This window comes from Jaculus jaculus, chromosome 4, assembly GCF_020740685.1.
Source record: "Jaculus jaculus isolate mJacJac1 chromosome 4, mJacJac1.mat.Y.cur, whole genome shotgun sequence".
NCBI lineage: Eukaryota > Metazoa > Chordata > Mammalia > Rodentia > Dipodidae > Jaculus > Jaculus jaculus.
In genome coordinates this window covers 8,965,659-8,987,465 of record NC_059105.1, presented here as the reverse complement: position 1 = coordinate 8,987,465, position 21,807 = coordinate 8,965,659, and the positions used below count along the sequence as shown (strand labels likewise).

General features: G+C 45.3%; 1 protein-coding gene across 2 annotated transcripts in view; it reads right to left on the bottom strand.

Annotated features, from left to right (window-relative positions):
- The window catches only part of Serpine2 (serpin family E member 2), a 63,591-nt gene that overhangs the window by 39,103 nt on the left and 2,681 nt on the right, over window positions 1-21,807 (bottom strand). Inside the window, exon 1 of one of the 2 annotated variants that reach the window (XM_045148175.1) lies at window positions 5,611-5,749. The exons of the other annotated variant lie outside the window; for it this stretch is intronic. The gene's annotated coding sequence lies outside the window, so the exon portion shown is untranslated. Of the gene's footprint in view, window positions 1-5,610; window positions 5,750-21,807 lie in introns of those variants that run through there. 2 annotated transcript variants of the gene reach the window in all.

The window sequence follows — 21,807 nt, the reverse complement described above, 5'->3', positions numbered from 1 at the left end:
GGAGGCCCTGGCGTGCCCATTCTCTCTCTTTCTCTGCCTCTTTCTCACTGTGTCTGTCACTCTCAAATAAATAAATAAAAATAAAAAATAATTTAAAAAGTTCAAAACTTTTGCTCTGCAAAAGATCCTATATGGAGGTGGGAAAGACCCTGCAAAGAGGAGGCAGAAACCAGGAGACACGATTTGTGAATCCCATGTCTGATAAAGGACAAGTGTCTAGAACATAGGAATAGCTTCAAGGACCAACTATAAAAGAACAAGCAATCCAACTGGGAAACAGGCAAAAACCATGAAGACATTCCACTTAAGAGACATGCGTATGGCAGAAAAGCCCATGAATCAAATTAATACAAATAATATGTTATATAAGATATATAATAAAATTTCACTATGTGCCTACTAACATACCTAACAACAAACAGCAACAGTACCTATTGCTGGCGAGGATGCAGAGCAGCTGGAAATTCACAGGTACCTGTAGGAATGTAAAGTAGCCCAGTGACTCTGGAAAACATTTTGGCAGTTTCTTACAAAACTACACATGCACTTACTATATGATCCAGTAATCCTGGACATTTATCCAGAGAAACGCAAACTCACATTTATGCAAAAACCACACAATCTTACGTGTCAAAGCCTCAAACTGGGAACCACTCGGATGTTCTCCAGCGGGTGAAGGTTTAAGCTGACGTGGTACAGCCATCCGCACAGGGACTACGACTCACCAGTGAGCAGGAGGGAACTACTGATACTTGGGACAACTTGGGTGGATCCAAGGAGTTATGCTTAGTGAAAAGGTTAACCTTCAAAGATCACATACTATATGGTTCCATTTCTACAACATTCTTGAAATGTAAAAATAACGAGAGAAGAATTCAACTGTTTCCAGAGGTGAGGAAACTGGCAGGGAGTGTGAGAGCTGGCACAGGGGTTTGTGGGGGTTTGGTTCAGGTGTCCCCCATGAACTCGGGTGTTCTGAATGCTAGTCTCCCCAGCTGATAGCCATTGGGAACTAATGTCTCCTATGGGCGGTGTATTGGTGGGGGCGGGCTATGGGTATTACAGCCAGTGTCCCCATGCCAGTGTTTGGCACACTCTCCTCTTCCTGTTGTCCACTTTGTGTTGCCCAGGGGGTGATGTGCACCCTTTGCTCATGTCATCGTTTCCCCCTGCCATTGTAGAGCTTTCCCCTCGAGCCTGTAAACCAAAAGAAACCTCTTTTTTTTCCCCCACAAACTGCTCTTAGTTGGGTGATTTCTACCAACAAGGCGAACCCGATTGCAACCGTGTCCTTTAATGGAAGGATCTGCTCTGTACAATTTGTGGTAGTGGCGGTCATGCAAACTGACACGTGCGGAACGACTGCTCAGTGGTACATGCACACGGACGCAGAACGTGTGAGCTAGAGAAAGCGCCGAGGGGAGCACGGACGGCGTCACGGTGCTGTGTGTCATGCCGCGCAAGGCTTCACCTCCACAGAAGACCAGGAGAAAGGCGTGAGGGCCCCCTGGATTATTCTCACAGCTGCACATCAATCTACAATTACCTCAAAGGGGGATAGGCACGATGACGCACGCCTTAATCCCAGCACTCAGGAGACCACGGTAGCAGGATCACTGTGAGTTCAAGACCAGCCTCAGACTATATAGTGACCTCCAGGTCAACCTGGGCTAGAGAGATTTTACCCCCATGCCACCCACCCACACACAAAAGAAACAAATGCCTTAAAATTTTACTTAGGAAACAAATGCCATCTGGAAATAATTCGGCCCTAAACACACTTTGGGGCTGGACACTAGGATTCGCCTCAAATAAAACCTGTTATCTACTGAGGAACATCATTCAAACTACCAAAGAATTATGCTCTCACATAAAAGCACATTCTCATTAACTCTTTGGTTTGGTAAGGCATCGATGCTTAGTGCGGACACTTGTAACCCTAGCTCTTGGGAGACAGAAACAGGAAGGTCACCATAAGTCGAGGCCAGTCACCTGACTTACATAACAAGTTTCAGGACAGTCAGCATCAATCAATCACCCAATCAATCAATCACTCAATCAATCCAAGATACTGTAGTTGGCCTGGGCAGGTTCCTGAGATAAGCACTCAAGGTCAAATTCAGCTCCACTGCCAATTCACACACATGACTTCTGATGAGCGCTTTACTTTGCTGTGCCTTGGCTCCTCCATCTGAAAAATGGGTGTAACAGTAGACTGTGCCTTAGGGAGTATTGTGAAGAGTCAAAAAAATGCAATTTATCTCAGGTTTTCAGGCTAGTTCTTGAGACTTTCGCCAAAGCTGGTTTCTACCATCACTACCAATTACTGCCATATACCACGGGCTAAGAGGGGTTCTTCAGTCACTGAGGGTTGTTCCTACAGCCCACTTCCTGTTTACTTCAATCCAAAAGTACTCATGGGCTGGACAGATGGTATAGTAATTAAGACACTTGCCTTCAAAGCCAAAGGACCAGGTTCGATTTACCAGGACCCACATAAGCCAGATGCAGAAGGTGGCACACGCATCTGGAGTTCGTTTGCAGTGGCTGGAGGCCTTGGCATTCCTATCCTCCCTCCCTCCCCAACCACTTTCTCAAATAAATAAATAATAAAAACAAAATAGTTAAAAAGTACTCACAATTTCTGATTATCAAAAACAAAGAGGGAGTGAAACCTGCTTTCTTGATTTACTTGTGTTCTTTTACTTTTCTTTCTCCATTACTAGCCATATCTCTTTTTTTTAAATATATATATTTTTATTTACTTGACAGAGAAAGAGCAAAATGGAGAGAGAGAGAATGGGCGCACCAGGGCCACCAGCCACTGCAAACGAACTCCAGGCGCATGCGCCCTCTAGTGCATCTGGCTAACGTGGGTCCTGGGAATTCAAACCTGGGTCCTTTGGCTTTTCATGCCAATGCCTTAACCACTAAGCCATCCCTTCAACCCCATTACTGGTCATTTCTGTCCTTCCTGGTTGCAGGACGGACTCAAAGGTAGGGGATAGGATGTTAGCAGACCTGCCCATGTGGCCCAGGTCCTCAGGGAAGGTGACCCGAGGGTCTCTGTCCTCTCCAGGACGGCAGCCCAGCCCCACGCAGCTCTACCACCAGCCTTCATGACAGGGTTTCGACAGGAGCGACGGGCACCTGGTGAGCTTGGGAAAGTGTCAGGGTCCAGTGTCAGGCTCTGGCAGTATTCCTTGTGTTTTTTCCAAGGTTGGCAAGTGCACGAAGAAGTGTTTTCCTACCAGCCTGGCACTGAAACAGGGCACGATTAGACTCCAGGAGCTTTGAAAAGTTCCAGTGTGGTGCAGCAGGACAAGCCTGTCTCCACGGTCAAAAGAGTCAGTGGCAGCAGTCTGGAGTTGAGGCTCGTTCTCAGCAATGCTTGGTTTGTTCAGATGGAGAGAACAACATGAAACAGTAAACGCTTGACGACTGCCCGAACAGTCCACTTGGAAATCATGTGGAAAGGCCTGGGAAAGCCTACTAGGGAGATCCCAGAAAAGGGGGTGACCCAGGAGAGAAGGCTAAGTATTCGTAAACAGGCCAAAAATACAGTTTCTTTATAGAGATGTTCCCTTAGCAATTTTCATGGAAGCACTAGAATGAGAGGGGAAAAATAGCACTCCTTGCCCATAAACTTACTATTAGCCAGGTCTCAATTAGTGACATCACCCACTCACTACCCATCCAAGATTCTAAGCCAAAAGTCTGGGAAGGATCCTTTCTCTTACCCCGTTTGAACCATCAACACGCTCTTTCATTCTCCTTCTGATATGTCTTGAATGGTCCACTTTCTCCATTCTTCTCCTTTGTCCCCAGTCCAAGCCACCAACCTCTCTAGAAGAGGACACTGGTTTCCTGTACCTAAGTTGCTCCTGCCCTGCTCTACAACCGCTAAGAAGGAGAGCTGGCCATAGGCATCTACACAAGACTTAGGTCAAACCCTCCAGTGGCTTCAAGGCCCTTGCTGGAAGAGCTAGGACTCTTCTACAACCTACAAGTCACTGCCTGGCCAGGATTTCACTTCCTCCTCCAGAAACACTGGGCATGCCAGGTCTTTCCAGCCTCAGGCTTTCATGTTAAAGCCCTCCTATAGGGAACATTTCTCATTCATCTTGCCTTCTCTTTATGCCTGTAGACCCGATATTAACTCAATCTGCTCTGATCACCACTGAACCCCTGCATCCAGGATGGCACGTGCATACTGAGGTGCTGAGTATACAACCAAAGCAGGCCTTCAAGGAACCACCTGACTCCCGTGGTCACTGGGGTTAATTTCAGAAGCTGCCCTCTTACAAGCAGGTTATCGTGTTAGGTACTTGTAGTCCGCGGCACTTGTCACATGATGGGCTATGTAATTTCTCACTGGGGGAGGGGGTTGTGTACTATAAAATGTTCAGCAGATCTTTGGACTTTATCCAAGAGATGCTTGCAGCATCTCCCACCCAACTGTGATAAGCCAATATTGCAAGACATTGACAGAAGTCCCAGGAAGACAGAGAGATGATTGGCCCGGTTTAGCAACCACCATCACAAAGGTTAGAAATTGATGGTTATTTCTCATTCTGCCTATAAATGCCTAATTAACCTGTACTTTGTTTGAAAAAACAGGAGTAATAATAGATTTTAAAATAGTATTACTTTCCACTATTTACAACAGCACTTCTGTAGGGACATTCATTCCAAATCACCAAGTATGTTTGTGGACAATGTGAGGAGGGCCAGTCCATCCTTAGATATACAACTTGATTTCTGTATCATTATTGCAGGAGACGTCTAGAAGTGAGATAGTATGAGCAATGGGGGGCAGGAGTCAATGAACAGTTGAGGGGGGACACTAGGTTCCTCTCCCATCCTATCTGACCTTTCAGCTGTTTGGCACATACATACACTTTTTTTTTTTGGTCACAGTTTTTGAAGTTCTTCCTGAAAATACTACCTTACAGTTAATCCTCCTCCTCCTTTCTATTGTGGGGCAAAACCTAAGAATAAAACATGGAAGCCCTCCGCTAAGCTCACCCCTAGTCCAACCCTCTCGAACTAATGTGCCATTGAGCCCACAGCACCTCTCAGGAATGCAAAATGACTCCTTAGTTTTACCTGCCACATTGCAACAATATTTTCAATTATTGGTTAAACTGCAAATGCCCTATGCGTCACTTAAATAAATCTCACATGTATGAAGTAGTCAATTGTGTTCTCTGAGCAACTCCCAGCTGTAAAAATAGAGCCATACTGAAGGCATTTTTTTCCTGCAGTTAATTGAAAATACTGCACATATAATGTATGATTTAAAGCACCCAAGAGGAATTTAAATTTGCATTCCCTATTTTAAATGTATAATCAAGTGCTGTCTTAACGTGCTCTACACATTTAACTCAATATTGCTTGCCTGAAGCCCCAACCACTCCTACATTTTTAGCACCATAAATTGATGACTGAAGATTTTAATGTTCCATGTGACTTTTAAAACAATAGCTTTAAGAGGGCTACTTTTCTTGAGAAAACAAATGTTCCACAGACTAGACTACTTTAAACCTCTGAAGCCCAGAGGAAAATTGAAAGTGGCAGCAAGATGTCTGCCAGGAGGAAGGCCCCTACCTCCACGGGCACCGGGCACATCAACTTCCCCTGTCGAGAGTCAAGGACTTAGAGCTGGGGTCTCACAGTGCCTGCAGCTGCTGCTCTCAGGTCAGAATGGTCCCTCCACATTCCTGACCAAGGTGGTGGATCGCAGCACCTACAGAAATGAAGGCAGGGGCTGTAGAAAGAGTATGCAGAACCTGGAAATCTGGGAGGAAGGGTGTTGTAACTCGTGTGACTTTCTTGTTTTTCTATCAAAGCTTTAATAAAAGCACACACACTTCTCAAGTTAACAGTTACTGAGGTCCTGTTGCAATAGCACTATGACAGAAGTCAAAAAAGAAGGGACCTTACAGATGACAGAGACCGACGTCCTTAAGGGACCAAGAAACAAAACTGAAAGTGATAGGTAGTCTGAAGAGCTTCTGGCAAATAAGGCAAGTGAGGAAGGTGTCTGCCTTCACACGATGTAACTGATTGGTAACACGCACCACGGGGCAACTCAGTAGGAGGACCGAGAGGGCAGGAGGGCAGCCACAGTGTCCTCTCACAGACAGATGGTAAGCAACCGGAGCAGTGAAATCCACCAGAATCCAAAGTCAGGGACACAAGGGGCCCCATATGCATGTCTATTGAGCAAATCCAAGTACCACTCCCAACTTAGCTTGGTTCCTTAGGTGTGTTCACTTCTAACTCTTTTCTTTGTTCTACAAAGTAAATGAAATCAGATATAATGAAAGAAATCAAGGTCTAGAGATCAATGATCTGTCCTCAGAGTTTCTTTTCTTACATTATCTATAGGTACATAAAACAATGTGGTCCTAACATTTTAGAACGAAGGGAACCGGTATGTGTAAAGTGCTGAAATGCTAAGCCACCTGGGACTTACTGGCTAGGAGATGCTTTATAGAGCACCTCTATAGAGCCACACGAAACTACTTGGGATTTTAATTTCATGAATCAGGCCATCAATTTGCTTTCCTGTGGGACTTAGAATCCACATTCCTTAACAAAGAGCTTCCCATGAAGATTTTTGTTTGGATCTGTTTTTTTTTTTTAATTTTTTTTTGTTCATTTTTTATTAATTTATTTGAGAGTGACAGAGAGAGAGAAAGAGACAGAGAGAGAGAGACTGAGAACGGGCACGTCAGGGCCTCCAGCCACTGCAAACGAACTCCAGATACGTGCGCCCCCTTGTGCATCTGGCTAACGTGGGTCCTGGGGAACCGAGCCTCGAACCAGGGTCCTTAGGCTTCACAGGCAAGCGCTTAACCGCTAAGCCATCTCTCCAGCCCTGGATCTGTTTTGACATAGGGTCTTACTACGTCATCTGGCTGGTCCGGAGCTCACTATGTAAATCACTGAACTTGTGGAAATTCTCCTGCCTGGGCTGGGATCACAGGCATGTGCCACCACAAATAGCAAAACATTTTGTTAACATGGAGGATGTGCTAATTGACCCTGGTACAATTCATCATGTCTGGTAAGATTGGTAATGGGTGGTCCAGTATAAGGACTTGGAATGTCCTGACAAATTCTGGGCTTTTATTCCACACTTCATGCTGTGGACCCCACAAGGGAATGCTATCTAAGCAGCTACTGCTTTTTTTTTTTTTTTTAAAAAAAAAAGATTTATTTTTATTTACTTATTTGAGACAGAGAAAGAATGGGTGTACCAGGGTCTCTAGCCATTGCAAATGAACTCCAGATGCATGCGCCACCTTGTGCATCAGGTTTATATGGATCCTGGGGATTCGAACCTGGGTCCTTTTGGCTTTGCAAGTAAGCACCTTAACCACGAAGCCATCTCTCCAGCTCTAAGAAGCTACTTCTGATGTCATGCACAGAAAAGGTCGTGCCATCTACTCACTCATCTTAAGGGTTTTCTGCTCCCTTTGGTATCACATACTAATTATTCTCTTTCCCCAGGGAAAACTGAAGGGTCACAAGAGAATGCTGAGAAAGAGGGGAAAGAAGAGATCTATGGTGACATATCAACCTTTTAACACACCAAAGTCCCCAGGTAGACTCAGATATTAAGCACATATATGTTAAAAGAGGGGAAAAAAAAATCAGGGAAAGCAGATATCTTTTTTTTTTTTTTACCTACTCTCTGTAAATACATAAAAATATATTGCATATAAAATGGCTCCTACCAGTAAACATGCAGCCAATATTTTCCATTTGTTCTTAGAAGGTTGTTCCAGCTGCTCTGAGATATGCTTTGGCATTCAAAGGACCCTGTGATTCTTAGATTTCTGCTTTTGTTATTCACTGTGGTTCTTGTAACAAAGCTTCCTCTCTACCCATCCAGATTTGGTCCATCCAAACCCTTCAGCAAAAATTACGGCCTGATTTACAGCAAGGGAAGCAGTTACTCAGACAAGAGTCCAGACTATATGAGAAGTAGGTGGTCCCTGGTTTCTTCATTTTAAATGGTGGGGAGATGATTTGAGTTAGACACCTTTCCAAAATAAACATGCAAGTAAATACACATATGTTCAGAGGCAAAGGGCTCGTAAATACTTCTAAGGTGAGAAAAGTGAAAGAGACAGAGAGAAGACTAAAAGATAACAACTTCTAGCTTCAAGGATTCCTGTGGGGCTGGTGACGTAGCTCAGCGGAGGAACTCTAGCCTAACCTGTGCAAACACTGGGTTTGCCTCGGCACCACAAAAATAAGGGGGAAGGCCAGTTGTGGTGGTGCACGCCTTTAATCCCAGCAATCGGGAGGCAGAGCTAGGAGGACCACCATGAGTTCGAGGCGACTCTGAGACTACATAGTGGATTCCAGGTCAGCCTGGGCTAGAATGAGACCCAACCTCGAAAAACCAAAATAAATACTAAATAAATAAGTAAATAATAAGGGGGAGGGAGCTGGCAAGATTGCTCAGTGGTGAAAAGTCCTTGCTTGTAAAGCCTGACAGCCTGAGTTCAATTCCCTTAAACCCACGTAAATTGGCATAAAGTGGCTCATGTGTCTGGAGTGTGTTTGCAGTGGCGATTGGCCCTGGCACTACCATCCTCTCTCTCAAAGGGAAACAAACAAAACAAGGAAGGTGCTCTTGGTCTTTTTACTTCCATTTTACTTCTAATTTTTAGATGTTTTTGCTCCATTCTTTCAGTACAAAGAGAATGTAAACAAATAAATCAGAATGTAATATAAGAAAAAAAGATGGCCACTGTATATTTAAGTTTGTCTTACAATCACCTCCAGTAAGCAATCATGAAACCAAAAGGAAAAAAAAATCTTCAAAGCTTAGAAGGCATCTGAAGTGATGGAAGTACGGTCTTGAACTTGATTTCTTTCCTGGACCTCCTTTAACCTCCCTTTCTGCAACAGATACTAACTGCTTCTGAAGGCATCTGCTGGTGGGGGCCATGTGAGGGCCATGTTCAGCCATTTCCTAGAAGAAACCCAAGTTCACATTAGCACAGATGTTGAGCACGCCTGCAGTCTGACCTCATGCCTGCCTGCACTGTATAAACCACATGTCTCTTTGGAGACTCGCTTTCCCTGTCTGTAAGATCTCTCTCCTGTACCTCAGAGAGCCGTCTGAGGAGCACATGGGGCATTGTGGTGGAAATGCTGCCCTAAGTCTGAGAGCTTCTCAGCCATTTCTCCTCACCATAACCAAAGCTAAGGCCAAAGCACAAAGATTTTTAGAATAAAAAATGAAGGACTTGGGCTGGAGAGATGGCTTAGCGGTTAAGGTGTTTGCCTGCAAAGCCAAAGGACCCAGGTTCGATTCCCCAGGACCCACATAAGCCAGATGCACAAGGGGCAAATGCATCTGGAGTTTGTTTGCAGTGGCTAGAGGCTCTAGTGTGCCCATTCTCTCTCTGACTGTCTCTCTATTTCTCCCTCTCTCTGCTTGCAAATAAATAAATAAAAATTTTTTTAAAAAATGAAGGACTTAAGAAGTTCACTTGTTCTGTATCTCAACTCTGGAATAAGAACCTCTGCTGGGGAGTCTACAGTGAGGTGCTGGAGGTTGAGCTTCTCACCATAAACCTGCATTCACAGGTGTGGTTTGATTCAGGTGTCCCCATAAACTTACGTGTTCTGAATGCTAGGTTCCCAGGTGGCGGAGATTTGGGAATTAACGACTCCTGGGGGGAGTATTGTTGCAGGTGGGCTTATCGGCATTATAGCCACTTTCCCCAGGCCAGTGTTTGGCACACTTCCCTGTTGCTATTGTCCACCTTATGTTGGCCAGGAGGTGATGTCCACCCTCTGCTCATGTTGTCATTTTCCCTGCCATGGAGCTTCCCACTTGAGCCTGTAAGCCAAAATAAACCTCTTCTTCCCCAGAGGCTGCTCTTGGGTGATTTCTACCAGCAATGTGGACCTGACTGCAACAGTAAAGTGATACCAGGAGTGGGGTTGCTGCTAGAAGACACCCAACTGTGTGGCTTTGGCCTCTTGGAGCTGATTTGCAAGAGGAATGTGGAAGGATTTGAAACTGGGCCTAAGAGATGCCTTGCAGTGCTGTAAGTACAGCTTGATGGACTATTCTGGTCAGAGTTAAAGACCTGAATGCAGTAAGAACTATGGACTGTGAGATTTGGCTTATGAGGGTGAGAAAGAGCTTTTCTTGGACTGGACTAGTAGTTTGTGTGAAAAACTTGCTTTTATGCCTGTGTCCTGAGAAGTTGTGCAGGGTTGCTTTGTGTAGAAATGAACTGGTGTGAGCAGAGGGGGATATAGCACAGAAAAAAATGAAATCTTTGGGTGAACTGCTGCCCATTCAGCTGCAAATGAGAGATTACAACCTTTGAGACTGGGCTAGCTGACCTGCGCTGGGGCAAAAGGAAGAATGTAGACTCTTTTGAAGGGGCCTGAGTACTCAAGGAGTCCTGTTCTTCAAAGTCTGTTTTATTCTCCCCTGGATTAACAAATTGGCACCCTACCTGGTATTGTAGAATGTAAGAAATGCAGGAAAGACAGGGTCATTAAGTTTGCAACACAGTCTTGTGTTTTAGAAATGGCCATGGGCAGTGTGAAGCAGGTTTGCTGGTTGTGTACATGGAGACTCCCTGTGGCCATGAGGATGAACTGTGGATTGCAGTGGAGACCCAGTCGAGATGCTGGGACCACAAGATGGCTGCTAAGAAAAGCTGCCAGCCCAGATGAAGTTTTCCAGGACTGTGAGTAGCCTAGCTGGAGGGGTGGAATTGCAACTCCAGAGACTTGTTGCTGTTTAGGATTATTGAATGTGGAGACTTGTTATTGACTAGAGTTGTTAGACTTGAAGCTACAGAGTTTGATGTTTGCCATGGTTGTTTTAAATCTTGTATTGGTTGACTATTTCTTTGCTATGCCCAATGCCATCTTTTGCAGTGCATTTATTCTGTGCCTTTATGGGTTTGGGGGGGGATTTTTTTTTTGTTATTATGAGCCAGTTAAAAAATCTTGGACTATGGGGATGTTTGAATATCATTGGGATTGATAAAAACTATGGGGACTTTTAAAGTTGGATTGAATGCATTGTATTTTACATCATGAATGGATATCAGTTTATGGAGGGCAGGGATGGAATATGGTGGTTTGATTCAGGTGTTACCCATAAACTTAGGTGTTCGGAATGCTAAGTTCCCAGCTAATAGAGATTTTAGAATTAATACCTCCAGGAGAGAGTGTATTGTTGGGGGTGGGCTTATGGGTGTTATAATCAGTTTTCCCTTGCCAGTGTTTGGCACACTGTCCTGTTGCTATGGTCCACCTTATGTTGGCCAGGGGGTGATGTCCACCCTCTGCTCATGCCATCGTTTTCTCCTGCCATCATGGAGCTTCCCCTCAAGCCTGTGAGCCAAAATAAACCTCTTTTCTTTCCACAAGCTGCTCTTGGCTGGGCGATTTCTACCAGCAATTCAATTGAGTGCAACAACAGGGCAACAGGTTTCCCAGCCAACGAAGAGCAAAACCACCAAAATGGCCTCTATGAGCGTCCCTGCGAGAGACTTGGGAAGTTGCTACTGTGTGCACAGCCTTGTGGACATGTCATCTCACACTCAGGAGATGTGGAGAGGCCACCCTTGAGAATGGCATGACCAGGGCTTCTCGTGCTTCCCCTGTCCACTCATCTGGGTCCAGATGGGACACAGTTGGCCTTCCTGAACTCCACTGCTCCTTTTCCTCCCAAATGTACTCAGTTTCCAGTACACCTGCCACCTTTCTCCACACTGTTCAAGATAAGGGTCCTAGATGCACTGTTCCTTTAATGGGCAGGTGTGCTGGACTACCGTGTGTCTCAGATAACCCAACCTCCTCTTTTCCCAGGGAGAAGATCCTCGCTGCTGGCCCCCTCCACCCCAGCTGCCAAGTTTGGGTCAAGCAGACTAAACAAACTATGACTACATTGTGAAATCACATACATTATGAGCTAGAAATAGTACTTTTCTTTCCACCATCGCTTTCCCTGAGGCAATTTATTTTGGCTTCTCCTCAGGCATACTCCAGAATCTACTATCACTTGTAGAGTTCCTAACTGCAGTCCCAGGGTAAGTGTCTCTTTACACCCAAGTTGCATGTGATGGAAAATGGTCCTGAAATATCAACCCAGTGATATAACAAGCCACTGAGGTACATCAGGACAACTGCCCTCAGAAGCAAATGTATTTGTGATCCCTATAATAGGCAGTCAGGTTCACATTGCTGGCAGAAATCTACCTACCAAGAGGTGCTTTTAAGGAAAAAAGGGTTTATTTTTGACTTACAGACTTGAGGGGAAGCTCCATGATGGCAGGGTAAAACGATGGCCTGAGTAGAGGGTGGACATCACTCCCTGCCCAACATAAGGTGGACAATAGCAACAGAAGAGTGTGCCAAACACTGGTAAGAGGAAACTGGTTATAATATCCACAGGCCCGCCCCCAGTAATACACTGCCTCCAGGAGGTGTTAATTCTAAAATTTCCATCAGCTGGGAACCTAGCATTCAGAACACCTAAAACTTATGGGGGACATCTGAATCAAACCACCACATTCCACCCCTGCCCACAGTAAACTGATATCCATACATGGTGTAAAATACAATGTATTCATTCCAACCTTAAAAGTCCCCATAGTTGTTACCAATCCTAATGATGTTCAAACATCCCCATGATCTAAGGTCTTTTAACTGAGCCTTAATACCAAAAAATCTCCCCAAAACCCATAATGGCACAGAATAAACACCTCATACTGCAAAAAATGCTACTGGGCATAGCAAAGAAATATTCAACCAATACAAGATTTAAACAGGGCAAACATCAGATTCTATACTTGGAAGTCCAACAACTCTAGTTAGTGAAAAGTCTTCAAGTCCACTAATTCTAAGCAGCAACAAAGAAGTCTCTGGAGTTGAAATTCCACCCCTCCAGCTAGGCTACTCACAGTCCTGGAAATCTTCGCCAGGGGCTGGCAGCTTTCCTTAGCAGCCATCTCATGGTCCCTGCATCTCCACTGGGTCTCCACTGCAACCCACGGTTCATCCTCATGGCTCCATCGGGTCTCCACGCAGGCATCCAGCAAACCTGCTACATACTGCCTATGCCCATTTCCAAAACACAAGACCATTTTGCAAATTCAATGACCCTCCCTTTCCTGCATTTCTTATACTTCATAATAACAGGTAGGGTTCCAATTTGTTAATCCAGGGAGAAATAAGCAGAGTTTGAAGAACAGGACACTCCTTGAGCACTCCAGTCCCCTTCAAAAGACTGCATTTTTTTCTGTGGTCCCAATGCAGGTCAGCTGGCCTAATCTCAGTGGTTGTAATTTCTGACACAGTTGCAGCTGAACAGGCAGCAGTTTCAGCCCAAAGATTTCAGTTTTTTTTTTTTTTTTCTGTGCTACCTTCCTCTGCTCATACCAGTCCATTTCTACACAATGCAACCCTGCACAAGTTCTCAGGACACGGGCATAACAGCAAGCCTCTCACACAAACTGCTTCTAGCCCAGTCCAGGGAAAGCTCTTTCTCACCCTGACAAGCCAAACCTCACAGTCCATAGTTCTTCCTGCATTCAGGTCCTTCAACTCTGACCAGAATAGTCCATCAAGCTATACTTGTGGCACTAGAAGGTGTTTCTTAGGCCTAGGTTTGAAATCCTTCCACATTCCTTTTGAAAATCAGCTCCAAAAGGGCGAAGCCACACAGTCAGGTGTCCAGCAGCAACCCCACTCCTCAGAACCAACTGTAGTGTTGCAGTCAGGTTCACGTTGCTGGTAGAAATCAACTGACCAAGAGCAACTTTTGGGAAAAAAAGGGGGATTATTTTGGCTTACAGACCTGAGGGGAAGCTCCATGATGGCGGGGGAAAACAATAGCATGAGCAGAAGGTGAACATCACCCCTAGCTAAGATAAGATGGACAACATCAGCAGGAGAGCGTGCCAAACACTGGCATGGAGAACCTGGCTATAACACCCATAGGCCCACCCCCAACAATACACTGCCTCCAGGAGTTGTTAATTCCCAAATCTCCATCAGCTGGGAAACCTAGCATTCAAAACACCTAAGTTTATGGGGACACCTGAATCAAACCCCCACACTGGCTTCTGTGTTTAAGAGTGACCATTACTAGTGTTTTCATCTGATAGAATAGGAAGCTCCTCAGGTAATCCGTTTTATCTTCCCATCCCCCAAGCAGAACGTCTGCTGGCCTCTTCCACAGGTGTGCGTGAACTCAAGAAGGAATGACATTTAGTGAAGCAGGTGGCACACACTGTTCCCAGGCCTGGTCCAGCCGAGCCTCTCCCACATACTTCTCCATGACCTTTCTTTCTGCTGCTAAGAGCTCGAGCTCGGACGCTGACGACCGCATGACAGTGACAAGTACCAGCTAAGTAGAGCCACAAGATGCTAGGAGGCTAGATGTCGCGGAATCACACCCACTCTGGCCTTTGTGCATGTGGGAACTAACCTTTCATTTTGTTTCAGCTACGGTGTCTAAGTTTGTTACAGCAGCCAGCATCACTTTAATTAAAACAACACTCACTTACGTGTGTTCAATGCCTTTGCCTTCTTTTAGCCCCTTTTCATCATGCGACCCCTACAAGCATGCATGGCAAGTGTGGATTAGTGGGATGTTAGGGAGATGTGACTTCCCTAACAGTTGCTCATAGGTTGACTCCCTCTATCCCACTGTAAACTCTGACCAATGAACTCACCAGGACCTCTCTAACAGGAAAGACTGGGGAGGACGTACAACTAGAACAGGTGGAGAGTAGTAAAAAAAAAAAAAAAAAAAAAAAAAAAAAGGCATAATTTTGTCACCATACCTACAAAAAATACTTATCCTTCTCAAAGAAATTTTAGTCTACTAAGTGACACAAGCCTATAGGAAACTCTGTTTTCATTCTTTCAACAATACCAGATTAACTTGCATTAGTACGATCAGCACTTTGACCGTCACCATTTCCCACTTTGCTGCACAAGAATAGTGTGTGAGGAACTCCACTTCAGCATCTTGGGCTAATTCTGCAGACTGCTATTTTAACCAACATAACGTCAAGAAATTAACACAGGCCTGGCAGAAGAGGATATGAGTCTGTTCGTAAATTGATTTCAAAGAATAAAATTCACATATTCAGAAAGAAAACTCTTTATAATTAAGCAATCGCACAAAATCTCCCTGGCATCTCCCATCCCACCATCAAAGCAACAACTCAAGCGCAGGCGCATACTCTGCTGTATGAAGTCCCAAGGGAATGTATTACTAGTAAGAGCCTAAAACAGCTATCAATTACAGCAGAAAAGACATTTCCTATCTGAGAATACTTGTCAAAGTTAATCGAACATTCTTAGAACTCTTGTATATTGAGGGAATCTAATCATAATGAAATGGCCATGTGTTCCAAATAAAACAGCACAGGTTCAAAGTGGTCATTTCTGTGCATCTGGATGTTATCGGATACTGTTCGGTGACTCTTTCATAGTCTATAAATCCAGGAAGGAAAGTCAAGTCTCTGGACAGCACACTTGCATGTACGCCTGCATATGAAGTCTTCTCCTGCCTCGTGGGCACTTAGTCATTCTTTACAACTCAGCCAAGGAAAGAAAGCACCCCCAGCCCTCAAAGGCTAGCGAAATGCCCCCCCCCCCACCCCGCAGTCTTTGAAGGAACCCTCACTAACAGGGCTGCTTTCCTCACAAATGCAAAGCTAGGGACAGAACTTCATGCAGCTGCCACCCCAGGATGCAACAAGCCTAAAGTGCTTTCACAAGAAGTGCTGCCCACCAAGAGGGTATCAGGGTGCGGGTCGGAGGAGAAAGTGCTTAGGGACACACTGCAAGTCACCCCCACACAAGGTCAGAGTCACAATGGGAACAGGAACCTCTGAGAGGTGAAATGCTCACCGTGACAGATGTTAGCCAGCACCAGGCCCATGGCCCCCCCATGTCCTGTGAGGTGAGCACTGTTGCTGTGACTGCTCAAACATAAGATATATTCTCCACTCCCTCCTCACAACACTCGCAAGGGTTACCTTCGTGCCCAACTCACAGACGAAGTGGCTGGGGCTCAGGGAAGTTCAGCACCTTGGCTATGCTTGAACCAACAGGATTAAGGTTAGAGCCAATGCATGCCAGCCTCCAAAGCTGGAGGAGGAAGGAAGGAAAGGAAAAGAAGGGAAGAAGGAATCTCTGATATTTAGGAGTGATGATTTTTAAGTAAAGTATACATTTTACAAAAAAAAAAAAAAAAAAAAAAGAAAAGAAATCCCCAATGGTTCAAGTTGAAAGTCCTGTCGTAGTTGCTCTTTGCTTCTGTAGTTTTCTTCAGCTTGGCCTAAGTTAGTCATTGGGATTGTGTGTAAATGCATTCTACCTTGGCTATCCAAAGGTCAGGACTAATTTTAGACTTCTGTCTCAGGGGAAAGAAAAATTGAGTCTAAGGAACAAAGTGGGAGGCCAAAAGACATAAGCACATACTTTAAATGGCATGAAAGTGCTGGCTTCTTCCTACTTCATGTGCTTGCACTGTGATTGAAGACATCATGCTCTACAGAGAAAAGACAGTGGTTTGGAAGGATGTGTGTGACCTGAAGGTAAAACTACCGCCGAGACACAAATCTTTGAGATTCTTACTATCAGTTCATACGCTTACGGGCATGATCCAGGCTCTGGCATGGGCACATGCACGCGGTATGACCACGGGCATGTCAGCTTTTTCACACTCTTCTTATTTCTCAACTGTGTGCATGAGAAAAACATTCCCATCTATCTTAAAGGCAGGAAACAGGTTCCTGGAGACCACACGGAACCTCTGTTAGCAGAAAACTAACGACCACTGGGTGACCTTCCAGCCCAGCACACCTACTCAACACTCATTTCCCTCCTGACAGTGCGCTGGGCACGCGTCTCAGCTCCGCCAATGGGAAGACCTCCATTCCCATAAAGCCGGTCACTGGTGCAGAGCAAGACCGGGCCAGAACTGAGCCACTTAGATTTGCTCCCAGGGGTTTTTCCATCTAGAAATGGCAAGAAAGCGCCTGTCCTCTTCATCACCCGTCTCTAGGGTGGTAAGCCTGCACCTGCCTACTGCAGTCACAGTCTCTGAGGGACAGAGGCAGCGGCGAGAGAAGCAGAGGCAAGAGAGGAGGAGAGAGAGAAAACAGCCTCGAGACCCGCGGAGCCCGCAGGCAACTTCGAAGGCCTGTCTGTCTCGGCCTTGACCAAGGGCCGCAGCGGAAGGCCAGGGCTCTCTCCCCTTGAGGCCTGTGTTTCCGATGGACTTATTTTGATAGAGGGTTTTGCACTTGAGGGCAAAAGATAATGCAGGAGTTAATCATTTATAGAACAGAAAACAAAGATTCAATAAAAATAACTTCTTAGCTGAGTGTGGCACACATTTGTAATGCCAGCTGCCAGCTTTGGGGAAGCTGAGGTAGGAGGATCACTGTGAGTTGCAGGTCAGCCTGGGCTAGAGTTTCTAGCTGGGTACTAGAGTAAGAAACCTGCTTCCAAAACAATAAAAATAAAAAAGGAAGGAAGAAAAAGCAATTTCGTAAGTAGATTTCTTATTCGAGACATTAAATGGGAGCTGGAAAGATTGCTCAGTGGTTAAGATGCTCACCTGCAAAGCCTAATGACCCAGGTTTGATTTCCCAGTACCCACATAAAGCCAGATGCACAAAGTGGTGCATGTGTCTGTTGTTCATTTGCAGTGGCTGGAGGCCCTGGTGCACCCATTGTCTCTCTGCCTGCCTCTCTCCTCTCTCTGGTTGAAAATAAATATATAAAAAAATTTAATCCCAGCACTCAGGAGGCAGAGGTAGGAGGATCGCCATGAGTTCGAGGCCACCCTGAGACTACGTAATGAATTCCAGGTCAGCCTGAGTTAGCGTGAAACCCTACCTCAGAAAACAAACAAACAAACAAATTAAAAAAAAAAACCTAAAATTTTATCAAAGCAAGTATTTCCCTTATTCTTGTAGAACCTTCCTGGAAGAAAGAAACATCTATTTTCATCTTCCATTACATTATTCATCTTTGCCCTTTGGTTTGGGGTGCTGGGGATTGCACCCAGGACCTCGGACCACTGGCAAGTAAGTTCCAGTGACCCGCATGCGCAGCTGCACCTCATTCTCATGACTGAGCTCTGTTTTGGTATAAACTCTCTCCAGTCCCCACGCCCATTTCCAAGATTTGGCCCATGAAAACAAGAGTTATTATTATTTTTTTCTATGACTGTATTTGCTGGCATTCTATGGAATGGGAAAGGTAGAAGGGTGGCAAGGCCCCCGTGCTATTTTTGGTATGCTCTCAAGAGAAATTCCTTGAGTTACCATGTTTTCCTTTGGTGGTGTGGGGGAGGGCAGGGATAAGGGTATAAAATGAACATTTATCAAGCTTGGTGGCCACTTCAAGAAGATCCTTTTTTCCACACCATAGGATTTTTTTTTCTTTACATTATAATCTTTTTCACATTATCTTTGTCCTAAGTATTAGCTGATAAAAACAGAAAGGCACACTGGATTCCAATTCTCAAATTATTTTCTGAAGTACAGGGTAAATTTTGAGGTCCAACTGTAGCAAGAGCCTGGTGTTCCTCCTCTGAACTTGAACCAGGGTGTCCACCCACACTTGAGAGTCATTCAGGGATGAAATGGACGGTCAGTTTGTCAAAATACACCAACAGCATTACAAGCAGAGGACTGCTCAGGCTCAGTGGTGATGCCAGGCAAAAAAAGAATACGGGGTAGGGGGTGGGGATGGTGACTTCTCTGGCCAGACCTAGAAATCTAAGAGCAGAATAAAGCAAAGACTCACTGATGGTATAAATAGACAGAGCCTATTGGGTGGGAGGAGGTGCATCTCTCACGAGTAATAAAACAGTTCTTATCTTTCAGCATTGTTAGATAAACTGGGGACTTCAGATAAATAATCTAAAGATACAATTTATTTCATTTGAGTCCATTCATCCCTAAGGATATTTCTTGAAAATAATAATACAAAAACAAAGACAACATTGATTTTCCAAATCAGGCATCCAATCTAGTCAAATAGAAAGGCCATTTGAAAACAGAAGATTAGAACATTTATGAGTGGAGAGCAGGTGTTCAAAAAGATGTAAGTCTAGGGGACCCGATTTATTTAACAATTTTATAAATGCTTCCATGTGGGACTATAAATTAAATCTTCCTGTTGGTCCATAGTGCTATCTCTAAGTACCAATACAAAATTATTTCATGGGGAGGGAGGGAAAGAATTAGGAGAGATGGGAGAAGAAGGATGGAGGAGAGAAATTTCATGGTATGCAAGCACAAAATAATGTGTTGACAAAAGAACATTTCATCTAGGCCTTATATTTATGAGAAATTTAGATCTGAGAGGAAAGTCAAAAAGTTACGGATGTTTTTAAATCTTATGACATTTAATAAGGTGGTTTATTTCAAAGATAGTCTCTGTATGAAGAAGGAAAGCCGACGTTTAGATCGTCTACAGGGACTGACAGTGGCATAGCCGTTACTCTCTCCAGCCCTTGTATTTTTTGCCAAATTTGGCTACAGAGAGCTGGTACCACGATAAAACAAAGGAAAAGAAAAGTCACTAAGACGTCACACATCACTATCACCAAGGCTAGTGGAAGCAAACCAGACTTGTTCTACCTAGTACAAGCAGGAAGCAGAGGGCAGCCCAGCCAGCAGACCTCACCAGCTAGGCCCAGGAAGGTCCCCAAGAGAAGCCAACCGACTGCAGGCGAAGAAGGGCCTTCGCATGGCTCATCTTTTCTTTCTTCCAAGTAAAAAGGTTCTACCTTCAAAACATGATGGATTAGAACATTTTAAAGTATGGAAATATATATTAAATTCAGAAGGCCCAAAGCCTCAGGGGGCAGAGGTCTAGAGGAAGAACTTTCCTTCCTGCCTGAAATACCACCCTTGTTCCCAAAGTCGCACAGAGTGCAGGCTTATGAAAAACGCAGATGGCGTAGCTCACAAATCTGCTAAACGCTGCTGGGGTGCACACCACGGCCCGCACAGGCCAAACTGACGCGGGCTCCTCAGAGCTCTGAGACTGACAGGTAATTCACGAGGCCGTCACATGGCCGCCACCACCAGGGAGTAAACACAGTTATGTGTGTGTGCACAGAACGTGTGACATGGAGGGCTGGGGGTAGTGACAGCCAGGAAGGGCTCTTGGGAACAAGTGCTAACTAAACTTGGACTTGGAAAAGGGGGAAAGAAACCAGCCAGACAGCGGACACAGAGGGAAGAAGGGAAGCCCGGACGGAGGCACAGCGAGTGTGAAGGCTGACAAACAGGTGAACTCCACAAGCCCCTTGCAGAGGAAGTAAAAAATTCAAACACAGGACAAGGCAGGGAGGTGAGAAAAGCACATGCCAGGTCAATACATGACAACCAGTCTAGTGAGCCTTAGACGCGGTGAAGAGTTCCCTTAGCACTGTGGAAAAGTATGCTCAGAGGAACTGGGACCATCCAAAGGCAGCTGAGTCACCTTGGGGACGCATTGCATGGCTCTGGGTCCAAAATATTCCCAAGGCTGCAGGTTCCTGGGGCAGCCTGAGCTTCCACCTTGACAGTCTCCTCACTGCTGCCTGGAATGTCACATGGACCACTTCACCCCATCTCACACTGAGGGGAGGCGGGTTACAAGGAGCATGGAGAGCTGTGTAGACAGCAGGGGCTACGGTCTGAACAAGGGGAAGGCAAGACTTGAACTTCGTCCCGGCCGCTCCATACCAGGGAAGGCATTCACAGAGACACAGGTACCACCTCGCACCAGGGCCACAGAAAGTTTACCTTACCACTTGAGGAATTTGTTGGCACAATGTGGGGCTTATTCCCGGGTTAGGAGGGGTGGAGGTACAAAGGAAAGTCATACAAGGCAGAAGGAATGCAAAAACCAGATCCAAGGAACCCTGAAGTAAGCCCCAGAGACGCCCAGATTGCTAATGATGCTGAAGTCTGCAGTCACTAGCTCCAAAGCCTTGGGAACCAGAAACAACCTCCAACACAGACAGGCACTGGGAGCTTGGCACTTACTGTGGGCTGCCACATGAGGCTGCAAGCCTTGGATTCCTGACCTTTTTCTTCTTATTGTATTTATTTGGGGGGGGGGGAGAGAACATGAATAAGAACAGGCCAGGGCCTCCAGCCACTGCAAACAAACTCCAGATGTGTGCGCCACCTTGTGCATACGGCTCACGTGGGTACTGGGGAATCGAACCTGGGCTCTTTGGCTTTGCGGGGAAGTATCTTAATCACAAAGCCATCACTCCAGCCCTCCAGATCTTCTGACTTTGAAGAGAATCTACAAATCCAAGGGGTATCTCTAGATTCCAACTATTCATGCATTTTCTATCGGCTTTGTTCAGGCCAACTTCTGTCTTCCAGGTGGACAGGACACTCTGGCCACCATTTTGCCACCTCTGCGTACTGAAGTAAGGCGGGGTTAAGTGAACATAGTGGAGGCTTATGGGATCTGGCAGCAGGGAGGAGCATCCAGAGGTGACGACTTGTCAGAGGCGGCAATGCAGAGAAGCCCAGCGTTACTGTAGATGCTTGCTTATGCTTGTGTTTGGGGAATGATGAAGCCATGCTTTTTTTTTTTTTTAAGGCACTAATTGTTTTCTAATGATGAAGTGAATATAGAAGATGGACACAAAAACTAAAAGGAGTTTCAGACCTCTAGATTGTTGGACTGTAGGTGAGTAGTGAGGACACAGAAAATGCTCGTAGCTTAGATACAAACCTGGGACTCAGTTCA